The sequence below is a fragment of the Lactuca virosa genome, chromosome 5 (genome assembly GCF_052849685.1).
Source record: "Lactuca virosa cultivar CGN04683 chromosome 5, Lactuca_virosa_CGN04683_v6, whole genome shotgun sequence".
NCBI classification, from domain to species: Eukaryota; Viridiplantae; Streptophyta; class Magnoliopsida; order Asterales; family Asteraceae; genus Lactuca; species Lactuca virosa.
Window position 1 is genome coordinate 447,207,205 of NC_136430.1, and position 14,027 is coordinate 447,221,231.

A 14,027-nucleotide genomic window follows, 5' to 3' on the forward strand; every position below is an offset into this window, starting at 1 on the left:
TGCTATAACATTCTAGTTTTAACATTTGGATATATATATATATATATATATATATATATATATATATATATATATATTGTTGGATGATAGAATGATGTATAAAATATATATCTTTGGTTGATAAACATGATACACATGTTAGCATACGGTTGTAAATAGGTACACCATACATCATGTAATATGATACAGTTGCTTCAACCAATAGCGTACGGCAATAACATACATTATACACTCCAATAACATACGGTTGTTTCAACCGTATTCTATTCGTTTATAAGAACACTAGGTGTGTGCAACTAGATGTAACATCATTTTGGTGCCACATCACATGCCACATCATCAATGGTGTTATAACACCAAGTGGGGAAATGGTCAACATGTTGTATCTTGTTATGACACCAACTTTTTTTTTCCATTTTATAATTTTTTTTTATTTATTTCGATTTTTTTTTTAAATTTAGACAAATATTTTTTAAATATAACATAATAAATAAAACATAATGTTTAAAAATTATAAATAACATATAAAAAATTTTAAAGATTAAAATTAACATAGAGACTAAATTACACATAATATCCAAAAACAAAAAAAAATAACATCCAAATTCAAAAAAAAAAAAAATACAACGCTATTCGTTATCGTTATTGTTACCATAGAAGATATAATCCGTCAAGTCCTCTCGAAGTTGTCTGTGTTTATTTGGGTCCTGAATGTCAACAACGTGATGCAAATAATCTGATGTTCCTGGTTGAAATTGAACGTGTCTGGGCTCCGTTGGGATATAGTGTGCAATATTTCGCCCTTTATCTTCTACTACCATGTTATGCATTATGATACATGCATACATGATATATCGTAGAGTTTCTAAATCCAATGGTCGTGCTGCATGTTCGACTATATGCCACTTCGCCTTCAGCACTCCAAAAGCACGTTCCACATCCTTACGTGCTCCTTCTTGTCTTCTCTTAAAAAATTTGTCTCGTTCTTCAACCGGGTGGCGGAATGCCTTCACGAATGTGGAATACTGAGGATATATTCCATCTGTAAGGTAATACCCATATTTGTATTCGTTTCCATTCACCGTGAAAGGAGCATCCGGGGCTTTTCCATTCAAACGTTCGTCGAATATTGGCGACTGATCAAGAACGTTGACGTTGTTGTTGGAACCCGCAACCCCAAAAAATGCATGCCAAATCCATAAATCTTGAGAAGCAACAGCCTCTAAAACCAACGAAGGTGATCCGTGATGACCACTTGCGTATTGCCCTTTCCATGCTACCGGACAATTTTTCCATTTCCAGTGTGTGCAATCAATGCTTCCGATCATTCCGGGAAACCCATGGCGTTCTTCATGCGCCGCATACAATTCTTGCAAATCATGCAACGAAGGTTTCCGCAAATACCCGTCTCCAAAAGTTTCAACAACACCCCTTGACAATGTATACAAACTCTCTCTTGCGGTTCTTTCGGACATTCTCATATAGTCGTCCATGGTGTCGGGTGACTCCCCCATAGCCATCAAACGAATGGCCGCAACACATTTCTGCAACGTTGTAAACCCTCGTCTACCTCTAGCATCATATCTTAATTGAAAAAATTTGTACCTAAACATAAATTAACTACAGTTTAAAAATATATTGCATATGTTGTAAAATTAAAGAAACATGTAGTACATTTTTATTTATTTTGTATAAAAGTATAGTAAAGAAGCGATACCGGCTTTCCAAGGCGTTGGCGATTCGTAAGAACACATCCCTACTCAAACGAAATCTTCTTTTGAAGTGCTTCGCCCCATATACACAATTATCCGCAAAGTAATCGCGATATAGATGTTCGTGTCCTTCCTCGTGATTTCTGTTTAACATCGCACGTCTTGTTAGTAGCGGGGTTGGGTCTGGTTGTAACAGGTCGGTAGTGTAATAATGATACATCATCCTAAAGAAAATATCGTCATCTGAATCATCGGACGAATCGAAAGGATCCATATTTTTTTTGAAGATAATTGAAAGTATGTAGAGATGAGAAGAGAAAGTGTGTGAAATTTTTTATAAAATGGTAGGTATTTATAGGGTAAATGGTTTTTTTTTAATAGTTAATTTTTTTAAACCGTTTCCATTTAAACGTTGTTAAACGTTTAAATTTCACTCGTTACATCCAGTCGCGATGGCCACGAGATTCACCCTCGACGAGCAAAAACGAATAGGGGGGGCGGTGTTCCCCCGTCACGACGCCATTGAGGCGTGCCACGTCAGCACCGTTGCTTCTCGTTTGGCCCATACGCATGCTCTAACATATAACCTAACATAGAGAAATTTCAAACCCACCGACGTCTATATTTAATAAATATCTATTTAAAATATTATAAAATATACAATAGTTTATATAATGTAGTGAAGCTTAAAGGTAATAAAAAAGAATCCAACTAACTTTAGCAAAAGAGAACTACAAATGATTATATGGATAAAGAAAAGCATGCAAAAGATGTAAGGTTGGTGGGCATTTGGATGGAGATTATGAAATAATGGTGGTGTCATATTATGATTAGTTTCACAAAGCATGCTAATCTTTAAACGTCACCGGCTCATGTTTTTCTTCATAAATTGCCCTCCAAATGAGCGATGATGTATTGCAAAAGGGGAATGATGGTACTCACAGATGAGCATGCAATATTTGAATTCTAATCGCTCATATACCAAAAATTAGCTTAAATAAAGTTTTTATAATTATTATGGTAACAGATGAGCATGCAATATTTGAATTCTAATCGCTCATATACCAAAAATTAGCTTAAATAAAGTTTTTATAATTATTATGGTATAGTAGTAACTAGGTTACAAACCCGTATACTACACAAATGAAATATAAAATAATAATAATAACAATAATAATAATAATATTAAATATTGAATTGTTTGATTTTGAATATTACTTTGAATATGTTTAAATCGTTATATGAATAATACCGGGAATAAATTGTTACATTATTTTAAACTCTTAAATTTATGGATTTATATCAAGTGAATTAAAAAATGACAAAAGTAATAAGAAAATAAAAAGTTTTATGAAGAATACATGTAAAAAAATTGAAATTCAATTTTAAACTCCTTAAAATATTTAATTTATATAAAATGAAATAAAAAAATACTAAAAAAAATAACATGTGGCATTATTGTGCATAAAAATATACTATGTGTCAATCAAAATGTTTGTTTTAATATAATAGATATTTTTTTCTGGTTAAATAAGAATTGATCGAAGATCTCGTAAAATAATAGGATTTAATCTATTAGATAATAATAATAATAATAATAATAATAATAATAATAATAATAATAACAATAATAATAACATTTTTAAACTGGAATTTCGATCAATTCAACTTGAGAAAAAAAATTGCATGCTTTATTTTTCAGCAAAATCAATAAAATCGAATTATCATATGAGTTTATTGTTTCATTAATAAATGTCTATTTGATTTTTTACGATTTTTTTTTTCAGTATGTGTACCAAATGAAAGTAGTATATATATATATATATATATATATATATATATATATATATATATATATATATATATATATATATATATATATATATATATATATATATATATATATAACGAATTATCATAGTATGAGTTTATTGTTTCATTAATAAATGCCTATTTGATTTTTTAAGATTTTTTTTTCTACCAAATGAAAGTAGCATACATAATTCATACGGCTATATTCATACATTACATCGTACAGTTTCTATTTATACATAAATAAAATTATATTCATATAATTTAATTAATAAAAATTCAATTAAGAAACTCTTATTCATAAATAATAGAACTAAATTCGTCAATGTGTGACTAATCCATTTAGTAGATACTTTCACTATTAGACCGGAAGTCTTGGGTTTTAATCTAGATGTTGACGGTTTCTTCTAACTTTTATACAATAGTCAGCCATTCAAAAAAAACTAGATTCATAAATATATGTATATAATTCTATTTATAAATAAATACAACTTCCCGTTTCATTGGAAACAATTTAAACAAGTTTAACTTGAAAAAAACAAGTCAACGTCCTAATCACAAAATCCAATCCGTAAAAATGATTCACAACCCATTGATGTATAAAAAGATGTCAAGAAAAAAAAAATCCCAATAATTCATTCTTGTCAACGTTTCAATGACTACAATTTTTTGTCTGATATTCATTTTTATCCTGTTTGATCTTTTATCATTTCAATTTCAAACAAAAACGATGAATAGTAGCATGAAATGTGATATCCCTACATTTTGGTCCAATTTAAAATTCTTTTATTCTTTGAAAAAACTCATTTTTCTTAAAAACTTGGCAACGGAAAAATCATTGTATGACCACGACGCATGGTAAAATATATTTTGTTACCTTTATTGATGATGCTAGTAGATATGGTTGTGTTTAACTGATTAAAAATAAATTCTAAACCTTTAATGTGTTAAGAACGTTTCGAGATGAAGTAGAAAATCAAATTCATAGATACAATATAGGTTTGTAGCTAATGGTTATACTCAAAAAGAGGGCATTGATTTTGATGAAACGTTTTCTACGGTTGCAAACCTTGTCGCCATTTGTTATGTTATTCATCTTGCTATAAATAGTGGTTGTAAGTTGTCTCAACTTGATATTAATAACGTTTTTTCTAATAGAAATATTGATGTTGATGATGATGATGATGATGATGAAGTTTACATGGCTGATGATGATGAAGAAGAAGTTTACATAAGGATAAAAAAAAGGTGTGTAAATTGTCTAAGTCTCTTTATGATTTAAAACAACCACCATATAAGTAGAATGAAAAGTTAACATCTTTTTTAATTGAACTTAGTTTTATGCAAAGTAAAAACGATTACGTTTTATATTTTTTTGGTAAAAATGGTTGTTTTGTTGTATTATTTGTACATGTTGATAATATCATCTTAACTGGAAATTTTGAATCTAAAATTGATAAAGTAAAAAAAAAAATTTGAAGTCAAAGTATTAAATCAAAGATTTAGATGAAATAAAATTCATTTTATGAATTGAAATTATCAAAAGTGATTTTTGGAGTTTGCAGGTGTCAACATAGGTAAAATCTTGAATTACTTCACGAGTATAGTATGATAGAGTGTAAACATGTTAACACTTATCTTGATTCATGTATTGTTTTGAGTAATGAAAGTGTTGATGAGAATGATAGTTTGATGAGTAATTTTATTGGATACCAGAAATTGATATAAAAACTTATTTATATTACTATTACTTGTCCACATATTTCCTTTGCTATACAGACTTTGAGACAATTCATGCATACACCTCGTAAATCTTATGTTAAGCTTGATATAAGAGTGTTAAGATATCTAAAGTTCATCCTTGGTAAGGGTATTTATGTAATTAAGTCTTTTGATCAACAATTATCAACCTTTGTTGATGCCGATTGGGAGAAATATGTTATTACAAAAAGTTTTTTAACGAGATTTTGTTTGTTCTTGGGAAATACTATTATCTCTTGGAAAAGTAAGAACCACGCTACAGTTTCGAGCTGATCAACTAAATCTGAATACATATATATGGTTTTTGTCACGTGTAAGGCATTACGGGTTATCAAGTTGTTAAGGGATTTTCACGTCAAATATAATCTTTGTGTTGTTTTTTTGTGACGATAATTTTGCTATTTAGTTGTCTTTGAATCCAAATTTTCATGAGAGAACAAATCACATAGAGACTTATGTGTTCATGATAAAGTCGTGGATCATGTTGTTAAGATTATAAAGACTTTTTCTCGGGAGAAAACAACTAATGTTTTCACTAAGTCTCTAAATGAAGTTCAACATGAGTATCTACTCTGTTCAAAATTAAGATTGTTTAATCCATTAAAAATATGACTGGGGGAGGGATATTAAATATAATAAAACAATTTTATTTATGAATAAGTTAATTTTTTTTATTGAGATTAGTTTCTCTTATTTAGTTACTACTTTTTTATAGGCCAGGTTACTTTAATGTATGATATTCTCTTCATGGGCTACATGAGCTTATTGGGTTTGGATTGGAGATGGGTTGTTTTGCTATAAGATGGAAATAGAAGGACAAAATATGTCAAAATTATATATGAAAAGGTTGCGACTCACTTCTAACATTATAGGAGAAACACATAGATCCTTGGCCAACCCGTATCCCACCCAAGATTATTTAAATATCAGAGTGGAGTGATGCTTCGCTACAATACACACGCATTATTTAAAAAACTCTAGCGCTTCTCTCTCATTAGTTGTCTTAATTGTTAGGGTTAAGGTTTGTATTATGCAAACCTGGTTAATTGCTTATGTATTAACCATTAGGTTACGAGTAATCTCTATAACATATTCTTTTTATGACCAATGTAATAGTGTAGTTTTGTATTGAATCTATTTAATTATTTGAAGTTGTAAATTTGTTTATGGCCATAAAATTTTGAGAATATTATTATACAAGTTAAAACCCTACTTATCTTTTTTTTGAACAGCCACAAAATGGTGCATATGGGAATCGAACCCAGTTTGTTGGGAAAGAAATCACGCGTTTTAACCAGCCAAACCACACAAGTACATGTTTGGAGTCGGCTCCAATAGCAAGTGGTTTGGAGCCGATGATTTTGCAGTGACCCCAAATAACGTGTCTTCCACCTGCTTCACCGCCTCTACACACCCAATGACTTTACTCCAACTTTCCATTCTTCAATAAAACCACAACTACCAAAAAATCCCTAAACTCATCGATAGTGGAAGAAACGAGGATGTCTTACCGTTTCTCTAGGCAATCGGGCCGATCAATTTTACTCTTTCTGTCTACTATGTTCCTGCGACGCAACCCCGTTTTCCATTTTTTGCGTCGTCGTTTCCCTTACCACTCTCCTTCTTCGATCACAAGTGATGTGTCATCTTCTAAATCATATGCTTCTCCAAAAATCTCTCTAACACAACCCATTCAACATGCCAAAATCGGAGACGTTGATCCTTCTTCAAAAAGCTGACGACACTTTCTCCACCGCTTCCTCCACCGGTGCAACTACATCTATGTTTCGACTGACGATGTAGCAAGGTTTGATCTGATGTAGCAATATGCTTATCAATTTGTCAATCTGAGTCCTAATTTATTTTCTATTTTGGTTTTTGGAAAGGATAATCTTTGCTATGGACTAATGGTTGTTGATATAGTAATCTATGGTCTTCCTTTTCTTTTTCGAGATTGTCTGAAACTCCCATATTTATGTTCTACCTATTTTCAATATGTTTTAGGGCTCATCGAGCGTTACCCGTAGTTACAATAGCAGGTAAGCTCTTCTGGCGATAAAGAAGATGTACAAATTTCCCTTTTTTGACATTCGATTTTGGACATAGTGTTGACCGACGTAAGTTTGAGATTCAAAATTGACATCCATTCTTCAAGTTTTGAGAAAATTTGCATAACTACATGAAATTGGTATATGTTTTTGATAATTAAATCTAATAGAATGTAATGTTGAATTTGTGCATTTTGGTTTGGTGTTTTCTAGGTTATGGAGTTGCTGAGGGAGTTTCTAACTTGCTGTAACAACTGGTGATAGGGTCTACCGAACTGCATCGACTACTACTCCTTTCTCATTCTCCAAGTTTTTATCTTAAGTAAAGACAATCTTTTCATAATACTATATACTTCTTGCAAGAAATAGTGACAAAAATATATGCGAAAAACAATCCAAAGACACTTAAATTTATGAAAATAATGTAGTTTTTGTTTGTTATTGAACTCAATTATTCTGCTAGACCAACTAAATCAAGTGGTGGTGATAGCAGTTAGCTTCAACTGATCAAGGTATTACATTCCACCAAGTACCATGAAGTTTCTTTTTATTCATTTGCTAATGTGAAATGTGCATATATTATTATTTCTTTTTACAGGTTCATTAATATACTATACAAGTTCACATTTTTGTCTTATGATTTCACTAGAATTGGAAAGTCACCAATATACTATAACATATTAGCTAAACAAAACCTTTAAATTTGTATCAAATTATCCCACACAATACTAGCAAACTTAGTTCTAACACAATAATTTTTTTTAATTTTCTAGATTTTTTTAAGTTAGACCATTTTCCAAGTCTTTATATTTTTTAAATCTAGCCTATATATTTTTTATTTCAATCTAGCATGTTATTTTTCTTTAATTCGATCCCTACCCTCAAATTTAAATTGTACAATGCCCTCATTGTATAAAAACAATTAAAGCATAGAAAATAAAAGAGGGAGAAAAGGAACAAACTCACCTTGTTTATGTAGTCGCGAGATAGGATGCCTGTCGTGGGTTGCTTGTTGATACAAAGGTTGAATTTTGCTGGAACACTTCCGGAATTCCGAACATCCTTGCTGAAAATAATGGACTCTTGGCAATAAAACAATAGGTGGACAACTAAACTTCATAACTCAAAAATCTGAATGGGGCATTGCCACATCGTGGTAAGTAGTGGCCACTGTGTGGTTTCTGGAAAACCTGGAACTCACGAGACAATCTTCGTCACGATGCGCAATGAGAATTGGCGCGTCACGGTCTTCATATGTCGGGAAAATCAGTTGTGATGGAATAGTAAGTCACATTGTGGGTTAGCTAGGCTCGCATTGTGTCTTCATGAAAATCTAAATCCTTCATCGCTAAATAAACCGACCAATCTCGAAGTAGCTATTTTCTCAACCGGTCCCCCATATCAATTTTCTCCCATATGTAGAATTGATATCTCAGTAGACTCCTCGTTATTGCTCCATGTCGAATGTGTACCCCACACTTATTTGTGTGTCACATCTCTCGCTCTCTTTTCGTAATATTTCAACCCAATATTACATTGTTGCCCATCATCAATTTATTAGTTGAAACTTTTCTTGTCACAAAAATAAGAATCATCAAAATCACTTTTATTCAAAAATAAAACTAAAAATTAAAACAAAAATAAAATGCAAACTAATTTTAAAAATTCAGGTTGCCTCCCGATAAGCGCTTCTTTTGTGGGATTCGTGAGCTGGACTCCTTCCCGCTCTACGTTGTATCTAGTAGGAGTGTAATCTCCCCATTCTCCATCACCTTGAGTTTCTTCTTTTTGTAAGCTACCATTCTTCGGTTATATGCCTTTTTAGCGTTCTCTTTCTGTAATGGGTTGGCAATTTCTTCATGCTTGCGCTTGAATTTCACATTAATTCCTTCTTCTTTAGCCTTCGTCTCATCTCTCTCTGGGTTTTCCTTGTCAAAATTTGACTTTATGCTCTCTTCTTCATTTGTATCAGTGAATTGATCTGAAGGTCTTGTAAAAGCAAATACCTCAAAAATCATTGGAGTTGAAACTCGAGGTTTCGTATCATGCACTTCTTTTTTAAATTGCTCTTCTTACAAAGGTTCCTCCCATTCTAGCCACTCTTATTTCCTAAAATTTTCAGGTTCATCTTGCTCCATGAATTTTACGTTTTCCTTGCTTCAAAATATTTTTCTTGGCTCGAGATAGGTAAGGAAGATGTGGTCGATGCAGTTTAATAAATGAGGGATCATAATTCTCTTTCAGTTCCCACGACGTGGCAATGTGGCATCCACGTCGTAGCTCCTCATGTAACGCCCCGTTCCTGGTACGTATTTAATTCATTAAATGATTCAATTTATAAGAGCTACTCGACGAGTTGCTAGCCCTAACTCGTCGAGTAGAGGCCAGTCAAAGCGCGAGTTTAAATGAGGCTACTCGATGAGTCGAATCCCAGACTCGGCGAGTAGGCCGAGCTGGATGAAACCCTAATATTTAGGGTTTGGACATTATTTAAGCAACATTATGGGCCTCTAATCCAGCCTCCATCACCTCCAGAGCATTAATCCCGAAACCCTAATCCTCCATAAGTGAACTTGAGCTTTCCTGGTTATTTTGAGTGTTATTTGGTGTATCTTGAAGCTAGTGGAAGAAATGGAAGATAGAAGACTCAAGGGGAAAGGAGTAGATCCAGGAACTACACCCCATTTGCCATCTTTTATGGTAATCAAGCTTCCAACTTGGTCTTCTTTCTCTTAGATCTATTTGTCCCCATATTAAGAAGGTTTTGGCTCAAAAAACCTTGGTCCTTGGTGTTGGGACATCCCAAGTGGTTCATATCTGAGATCTAGGTTCTAGGGAGGGTTACATGGCATAAAGATGCAAACCTTATGGCCATGGTAGCCCCATGCATCTTGTAGACCTCATTTTAGGATCTTTTGAGCTTAGGGACCCATGCATGGACGTAAAGTTCTTAACTTTACGTGCTATATCGACCCTAGGAGGTCAGATCTACCCTTTGGATGAGATGAGCTCAACAGAAATCGAGTTTATGGACATGGACTTTAGGGGACTCGGCGAGTCGTTCTTGAGACTCGGCGAGTCGAGCATTGGTTCCCCAACCTTTTGTTTCGAAGGGATCTGGTTGAGTCTAGAAGGGGACTCAACAAGGATGGACGTGATTATAGACCTGGAAATCTTGGGACTCGACGAGTGTATGAACAGACTCGGCGAGTCCAAGGCAATCTCCCAACCCACGAAGACGGACTCGACGAGTTGTTCATATAACTCGGCGAGTCATAGACTGGACACATTCATATGATGAAGATGAACTCGACGAGATCAAGGATGAACTCGGCGAGTTGGTTGAAGAAAGTCTCGATGTTATGGTTGAAGGAGAACTCGTCGAGTTCTTGCTAGACTCGACGAGTAGAGTCGGGGGTTGTATTATTTTGAAAGGATAAGGACTCGACGAGTTGATGGACCAACTCGCCGAGTCAAGTCAATTGAGGGTTGACTTTGACCAGGATGATGATTTTGGCCAGGGGTAAAATGGTTATTCTACCCTAAGAATAGTTATCAGTTTTTGACTAAGTGTCCTTTTGGAAGTTATAGTCGGAGAGTCGCCGGAGCAGCAGACAGAGATTTCCTCACTCAGAGTTTCAGCAGTCAGTCACACGAGGTGAGTCCTCTTCCAGCAGGAACGGGTCTAAGGCACCAAAGCCAGCCCGTTTAAGTAGTTGTAGTATTCCGGGGTAAGCCCGATGCAGTTTATATGTTTCCGGACTTCGGTCTGATACCGGGGGGGGGGGGGGGGTCCCGATAAGTAGTTACGTATGCTTGATGTCTTTGTGATTCATGCATGTTACGTTATGTGTTATATGTTCCGGACTTTGGTCCGATGCCGGGCAAGCCCGATGCAGTATATGAGAGTATGTTATATGTTTATGTTATGTTCAGTTTATATCAGACTTCAGTCTGATGCCGGGCGGGGCCCGATGCAGTGGCCAAGGCCCAATATGTGTTATATGTGTTATTGTATGGTATGTGGTAGTTTAGGGGAGCTCACTAAGCTTCGTGCTTACAGTTTTCAGTTTTGGTTTCAGGTACTTCCACTAGCAAAGGGAAGGGCTCGGGATGATCACATGGCACACACCACAGTCACAGCCTGGGAGTTTACTCTGATTTTTTTTATGAGATTTTGATTTGAGACAGATACTATGATGTTTTATGATACATGATTTATGATTTTACTTATGACTTTGGATGGTTTATAACTTTAATAATGAATTGAAAACGAAATTTTTGGGTCATATTTTTGGGATGTTTCAAGTTGGTATCAGAGCCTTGGTTTGAGGGATTCAGGCACGCTCTTGGGTATGTCTGAACTCAAACTAAGGAAGTGGTATGAAAATTTCAAAAGAAAATCATTTTTACAAGAAGAATTTTTAAAATAGAAAAGAACTTTGAAAAGAGAAAAGGGTGTGGTCCATGCAATCAGCCGAGCTCAAGTAAGTACTCCCAAATTACCCATACAAGTTTATGCTATGTTATGATTATCAGCTTTATTAGAACAGCATGCTAGATTAGGACTAAGGATCTAGGAAGGATGCCTTATGTGCCTGTTATATGCTTTACAAGAACTGCATGCTAGTACAGATTAGTCAATATGATGGCCAGAGTAGTAGATGCTTGATTATGTGTACTCGATGTTCGAATGTTGCTTGCTTTGTGCTTTTAGGAGTTCTAGTAGTCTTTCACTAACTAGTAAACGAATATGTTAAGTTACATATCGCAAGGACTAAATAATTTCAGAAGGTTAGGTCTAGCTCTATTTCACAGCTCTTGTTTGAGTCCAACCGTTGTAGGGTAGGATCTCTCATTCGAAGAATTATCTAGTCTGAGTAATATGTAATAGTATTCATGAGCTAGTTAGGGGAAGAAAGCAGGGACTTCTTATGCAGCTGATGGCGGAGAGTGAGTTGGTGATTACCCTAGGGCAAGCCTAGGATGAGAGTAGCAGAGAGCAGTAGCAGTAGAAGGTACTTGGTGGAGTCGAGGCAGTTCTTGAGGAAAGTACAGATAGATGTGGAAGGTAGTATGGGCCCGTACTACTAAAAGCAGAGGATATGTACTCGAATCAAGGAAGGCTGAGATAAGACCAGGGAACTTGTAGTGTATGTGATCCCTCCAGTTATATTAGTATTCTGACGTTAGTTACGATGTGGTTTCAGAATGGTGGTTTTACGCCATATACTAGCAGTTGGTAGTTCGGGTGTCGGAGAGGGATCGGGATCAGGCTCTGGAGTCGAGCAGTTAGATGAGCAGACCAGGGAGTTCATCTCCTCGGAGGTTACGCGCAACATACTAGACCAGACTCCTGTGATTTTTGGATCGGTCAAGGAGGGTATCTTAGAGCTTCTGGATGAGAAGCTGAGCGCTTTCCACACTGAGATAACAGCCATGATGGGATCGCGCACATTGACTTTCAGGGAGTTCAGAGCTTGTGGGGCTCCCGACTACCATGGGGTTCGGGACCCCATTGCGAGTACCAGATGGTTGGCGGACGTTGCCAACGCATTCCGCACCAGCAGATGTCCCGAGGGGGACAAGGTTAGGCTTGCGTCCTGTCTTCTGAAGGACAGGGCACGTGACTGGTGGGAGGAGGTTGGGAGAGCCATTGGTGATGACACAGTATTGGATGCGATGACCTGGAGTGATTTCACGACCAGGTTCAGGGCCGAGTTCACACCTGTTATTGAGGTGCAGCAGCTTGCTAGAGAGTTTTAGGACCTCCGGCAGACGATAGAGACTGTGGCGGAAATTACCGGCAAGTTTAGGGAGACGGCCCTTCTCGTTCCGCAGTATGTGGCGGACGAGGAGATGAAAAAGGCCCGATATCATGAGATGTTGCGGAGCGATATCCACCAGTTTGTGAGCTGTTCCAGTTGCAAGACACTGGAAGAGATGATTGCGCGGGCTCGTGAGAGGGAGATTGATCTTGAGATGGAGAGGAAGAGGAAGTCGGAGGCGGCGCCTGTCGCAGCAGGTTCGGGCAAGAAGCCCAAGGGGCCTGATCACAGGTCTAGGGGACAGTAGAGCCACAGTCGTTGTGGCAAGTGTGGCAGGTTGCACGATGGGGTGTGCAAGGCAGGGAGTTCAGGCTGCTTCAAGTGCGGCCGGACCGGACATATGAGTAGGGATTGTACAGCTACCACTACTACCACCACCGCAGCATCTGATCTTATTTGCTTTCATTGCACTCAGAGGGGACACAAGAAGTCCTAGTGTCCGAGTTTAGCTTCAGTAGGACAGGTGGTGGCACCCGCTCCTACCACCCTGAGGATTACAGACGGACGATAGGGTCGGGCCGAGGCGCCAGTAGCAAAGAGCAGAGCTTTCTAGTTGAAAGCAGAGGAGGCACGAGCGACTCCTGATGTGGTTATGGGATCGTTCCTAGTGAACGACATTTCAGCTATGGTATTGTTTGACTCGGGGGCTACCCGATCATTTGTGTCGCTTGCACTTAGCAAGCGATTTAGTAGAGCTCCGGGGGAGATGGATTGGCCACTCGACGTTGAGATAACCGATGATAGGACCTTCAGGGTCGCGAGGGTTCACAGAGGATGTACGTTGTGGTTATTTGATGAGCAGTTCCCAGTGGATTTGGTTCCTATTCCCCTACGAGGGAATAAGGTTATAGTGGGTATGGATTGGT